We start from the raw sequence: 6,000 nt of genomic DNA on the forward strand, positions 1-6,000 counted from the left end.
CACATACAAACAACATCATACAAACATCAACTACATCACACATGCCCAGACCCACTAGCTCAAACCCCATCTCCAGCCCCGCATCACTCTCCGCCTCATGGCCTCAAACTGCACCATTTTGTTTCACTCCATCACCCAAGCACCTAACTTTTTTGACCTTTCCATTGCGTTAATGTCTGAGGATTGGTTGAGTGTGTAAAGCTGTCATCAAGGCAAAGGGTGGCTACTTTGAAGAATGTAAAATATAAAATATATTTTACACTTTTTTGGTTACTACATGATTCCATATGTTTTATTTCATAGTGTTGATATATTCACTATTATTCTACAATGTATAAAATTGTACAAATAAAGAAAAACCTTTGAATGAGTAGGTGTGTCCAAACTTTTGAATGGGACTGTATATATACATATTTGTTGTTTGTAGTCACTTATTAAGCATCCTTGTCTAAATATTTTCTATTTTTTGTGGTCCACTTAAACAATTCCTGTCGATCATGGGTTATTATTTGTATTTTTCCTTTTGTCATTATTTCGGGGTTTTTCTACGTTAATTGCATATCCTGAGATTTTTGAGTATTCTGAAAATATAAGTGCATTGAGATTTCAATTATGGTCAGGTATATCAGGAGACAATCTGTAAATAAGTTTAGTTTATGTTTATGTTTACCAATACCTGTTATGGTTGGGTCCTGTCTAATTATTTCTGCAAGCGGTTCAACTGCTAGTGCAAACACCTAGGGCAGAGCGAAGGAGGAGGTTTTAATAGTAACTATGTGGGCCATACCATGATACAGTATGTGCCAATGCATTCATTCACAATTGTAGTAAAGTGTGTGTTGCTTCTCAAGGCAGGCACGTGAACAGATCTTTCCCTTTTGCCCTCCTATGAAAAAAGTAGTCTTCTTTCTCTTCTTTCTTTTTAGTCTTCTTTCTTTTTAGTCTTCTTTCTCTGTTGTAACTTTAAGAGCAACAAATTGTCTATAAAACAAGTTCATTTTTCATGAACTCATTCATCTTGAAAAAAGTCCACTCCTCCGCCCTTTTGCCGGGTTCTAACAAAGAAGTACTTTGAACATCTGCGGTTGAAAGCTACCTGGAATTTAAGAAAGCACAGTGAAATGTTTATTTTTATTTCACCTTTATTTAATCAGGAAGACTTGTTGAGAACAAGTTCTCATTTACAACTGCGACCTGGAAATCAGTGCGACGCTTCTGACGTCATTGATCACGTGACAATGTTACTTTGAAACGAGCATCGGTACATTGTATCATATCAGTAGTGCTTTGAAAACAGCATCCGAGCTCTGGTATCATTCGTCCCATCACTACAAGAGCGGGAAGTGTATTTCTTACGAGACTGCCATGGCCCCTCTCTGTGGCTATTCGCAGTAGTTTGTCTAAATGTTCAGATGATTTGTTACCTGGTAATTGGTTAACACCACAAAGCTTTTTTTCACAGTAGCAAAACTTAAAGGTCAATTATTTATATTAGGAGATATTGTATCATTGACAAAGACCAAAAACTAAATTCCCTTACATTGATGTCAGTTTTCCATGTTGATTCAACTTTATCACAATTATTTTGGCGATTGAAATTAGGTGGAAACAACGTTGATTCAACCAGTTTTTGCCCAGTGAGATTTGACCAAACAGGTTTGGTGCATTTTATTTGACTGCCCCGAATGATTTAACAGAGGAGTGTTGAATTCAATACTTGAATAGATAATTATACCTAGCCTTTTTAAAGTAGAATTAAGCCAATTCAAAATGGAATATTCGTCTCGTTGTTAGAACTGCCCTTTTCTTCCTTTTAACATCAGTACCGTATATATATATATATATATTTGAACGTAGGCTGATACGGAATAGTAGCCTACATGATAAATAGTTTTTATCCTTTGAATTAGTTTTGACCACAAGCTAATTAGTTTTGACCACAAGCAAATTAGTTTTGACCACAAGCGAGGTTTTTAAATAACTATTGAGATCAGTTATGGCCCAGTTACTGCCTAGCCTAGGGCAATATGTAGCCCAATAATGGACTAAAGGAGCCTAACTTTACTCCTTATAGTCCAAGGACCTTACAAGTTATGTTTAGAGGCGAATACTCCCATCTAAACGTGAATTGATTCTCAATTGCGGTACTGTTCTAGAAACATAAAGCCCTCTTACTTTCATATGACATCAAAATATTTTACAAATTCAACAAATTGTTTCCACGTTATTTCAACCCAAAAAATAAATGTGATTGAGTTGAATCATCATGGAAAACTGACGTCAATGTAAGGGAATTTAGTCTTTTTTTCACCCAACTTTTAACATAAATCAAAATGTTGGTTGATTTCACATTGAATTCACGTTAGTTGACTACTCAAACAATGTAAATCAAAATGTTGTATACTTAGTGTATATCAGTAGTTGAACTGACACATGTGCCCAGTGGGATGGTCCCGACTACAGTATTTTTTAGTGATAACACGTTTTTGGTGTCTGTCTTCCAGAGACACAGAAAGCTAGCTAATTAGCACAGGTTCGCCTCTGTCTTCCGTCTGTTTTCTGTATACAAGCGCTGTAACATGCCTTGTGGGAAACCTAACCCTCATGATAGTGTTGTGCCATAATAAAACTTGCACCTTTTTTTTCTCTAACAGAGCAATGCTGGAAATTACATCCACCTCCACAGCACAGCTTACCTCAGTAAGATGTTGTTCAGCATTGGCCCATGACTTACAATGAAACTGAGTAGACCTGGCACTGTGAAATTATATGCAATTTTGTGTTCCTATAGCTCCCTGTGAAACAGCTGTACAAGGTGTACTTAGAGAAACAACATGGAATTTAGAAATTGACCACAAGGCTGCAGATGCGAAAGATAAAAGAATCACATATGCCACAATAATGTCACATGCCCTGAGCCTAAAGAAGGCACTGGAATCAGGCCTTGAGCATCCCAATGGTCATCTCTACCCTGGCTCATGTCCTGCAGTGAGCCAAGTTATAACGTTGCTGTGAGCCGGGCTCAGGAGCAGGGTAAGGGGTCAGCAAATAGGGCTGGCAGGGGTACCCTCTGTCACCGAGCAGGTGACCATTGAACTCTCCTATGATAATACAGATACAGTTTACATTTTCAGTTGCAAAAGGAGCAAATGAATATATATACTATTATAATCAATATAACTCACCACGGGCAAGTCTAGCACTGTGTAAACTCTCCAAAAATGTGGCAGTCATGTACAGACCCAGGCCACTTTGCCTCCACGTTGCTGATGTGGTCTGCAATACATAATATATTATGATCTTCACAGTGCAGAACAGTAACTAGCTGTATTGTGAAGTATCTTTCATTTGGAATGCTAAAGGCTACTACACTGCTCAAAAAATAAAGGGAACACTTAAACAACACAATGTAACTCCAAGTCAATCACACTTCTGTGAAATCAAACTGTCCACTTAGGAAGCAACACTGATTGACAATAAATTTCACATGCTGTTGTGCAAATGGAATAGACAACAGGTGGAAATTATAGGCAATAAGCAAGACACCCCCAATAAAGGAGTGGTTCTGCAGGTGGTGACCACAGACCACTTCTCAGTTCCTATGCTTCCTGGCTGATGTTTTGGTCACTTTTGAATGCTGCCGGTGCTTTCACTCTAGTGGTAGCATGAGACGGAGTCTACAACCCACACAAGTGGCTCAGGTAGTGCAGCTCATCCATAATGGCACATCAATGCGAGCTGTGGCAAGAAGGTTTGCTGTGTCTGTCAGCGTAGTGTCCAGAGCATGGAGGCGCTACCAGGAGACAGGCCAGTACATCAGGAGACGTGAAGGAGGCCGTAGGAGGGCAACAACCCAGCAGCAGGACCGCTACCTCCGCCTTTGTGCAAGGAGGAGCAGGAGGAGCACTGCCAGAGCCCTGCAAAATGACCTCCAGCAGGCCACAAATGTGCATGTGTCTGCTCAAACGGTCAGAAACAGACTCCATGAGGGTGGTATGAGGGCTCGACGTCCACAGGTGGGGGTTGTGCTTACAGCCCAACACCGTGCAGGACGTTTGGCATTTGCCAGAGAACACCAAGATTGGCAAATTCGCCACTGGCGCCCTGTGCTCTTCACAGATGAAAGCAGGTTCACACTGAGCACATGTGACAGACGTGACAGAGTCTGGAGACGCCGTGGAGAACGTTCTGCTGCCTGCAACATCCTCCAGCATGACCGGTTTGGCGGTGGGTCAGTCATGGTGTGGGGTGGCATTTCTTTGGGGGGGCCGCACAGCCCTCCATGTGCTCGCCAGAGGTAGCCTGACTGCCATTAGGTACCGAGATGAGATCCTCAGACCACTTGTGAGACCATATGCTGGTGCGGTTGGCCCTGGGTTCCTCCTAATGCAAGACAATGCTAGACCTCATGTGGCTGGAGTGTGTCAGCAGTTCCTGCAAGAGGAAGGCATTGATGCTATGGACTGGCCCGCCCGTTCCCCAGACCTGAATCCAATTGAGCACATCTGGGACATCATGTCTCGCTCCATCCACCAACGCCACGTTGCACCACAGACTGTCCAGGAGTTGGCGGATGCTTTAGTCCAGGTCTGGGAGGAGATCCCTCAGGAGACCATCCGCCACCTCATCAGGAGCATGCCCAGGCATTGTAGGGAGGTCATACAGGCACGTGGAGGCCACACACACTACTGAGCCTCATTTTGACTTGTTTTAAGGACATTACATCAAAGTTGGATCAGCCTGTAGTGTGGTTTTCCACTTTGATTTTGAGTGTGACTCCAAATCCAGACCTCCATGGGTTGATAAATTGGATTTCCATTGATTATTTTTGTGTGATTTTGTTGTCAGCACATTCAACGATGTAAAAAAAAACTTTTTAATAAGATTATTTCATTCATTCATATCTAGGAATTGTTATTTTAGTGTTCCCTTTATTTTTTGAGCAGTGTATTTAGGCCTACACTACCTGCTGTGGATAGACTTCCTATTTACATAATCTCCTTCATTTACTGAAGGAGCTATTATAGGAATATGAGTGCCATCTATGCAGCCAATCACACCTGGAAACCCATACTAAATAATTGCTTAGACTGATACCTTCAACTCCGTGGAATTCTTCTTTGAGTCTTGTGGGTCTGTGACTTCGGAACACCACAAGTGTACAGTAAACGTTTCAGTACAAGAGTCACGTTTCTGACAGCCCAACAGACGGTTGACTTGGAAATAAACTCAGCAAAATAAGAAACGTCCCTTTTTTAGGACCCTGTCTTTCAAAAATAATTTGTAAAACTCCAAATAACTTCACAGATCGTCATTGTAGAGGGTTTAAACACAGTTTCCCAACAATTAAGGAACAATGCACCTGTGGAATGGTCGTTAAGACACTAAAGGCTTACAGACGGTAGGCAATTAAGGTCACAGTTATGAAAACTTAGGACACTAAAGAGGCCTTTCTACTGATTCTGGAAAAACACCAAAAGAAAGATGTCCAGGGTCCCTGCTCATCTGCGTGAACGTGCCTCAGGAATGCTGCAAGGAAGCATGAAGACTGCAGATGTGGCCAGGGCAATAAATTGCAATGTCCGTACTGTGAGATGCCTAAGACAGCGCTACAGGATGGACAGCTGATGGTCCTTGCAGTGGCAGACCACGTGTAACAACACCTGCACAGGATCGGTACAGGATGGCAACAACAACTGCCCGAGTTACACCAGGAATGCGCAATCCCTCCATCAGTGCTCAGACTGTGCGCAATAGGCTGAGAGAGACTGGACTGAGGGCTTGTAGGCCTGTTGTAAGGCAGGTCCTCACCAGACATCACCGGCAACAACGTCGCCTACTATGGGCACAAACCCACCGTCGCTGGACCAGACAGGACTGGCAAAAAGTGCTCTTCACTGACGAGTCGCAGTTTTGTCTCACTAGGGGTGATGGTCGGATTCACGTTTATCGTCGAAGGAATGAGCGTTACACCGAGGCCTGTACTCTGGAGCGGGGATC

The sequence above is a fragment of the Salmo trutta genome, chromosome 13 (assembly GCF_901001165.1).
Source record: "Salmo trutta chromosome 13, fSalTru1.1, whole genome shotgun sequence".
NCBI lineage: Eukaryota > Metazoa > Chordata > Actinopteri > Salmoniformes > Salmonidae > Salmo > Salmo trutta.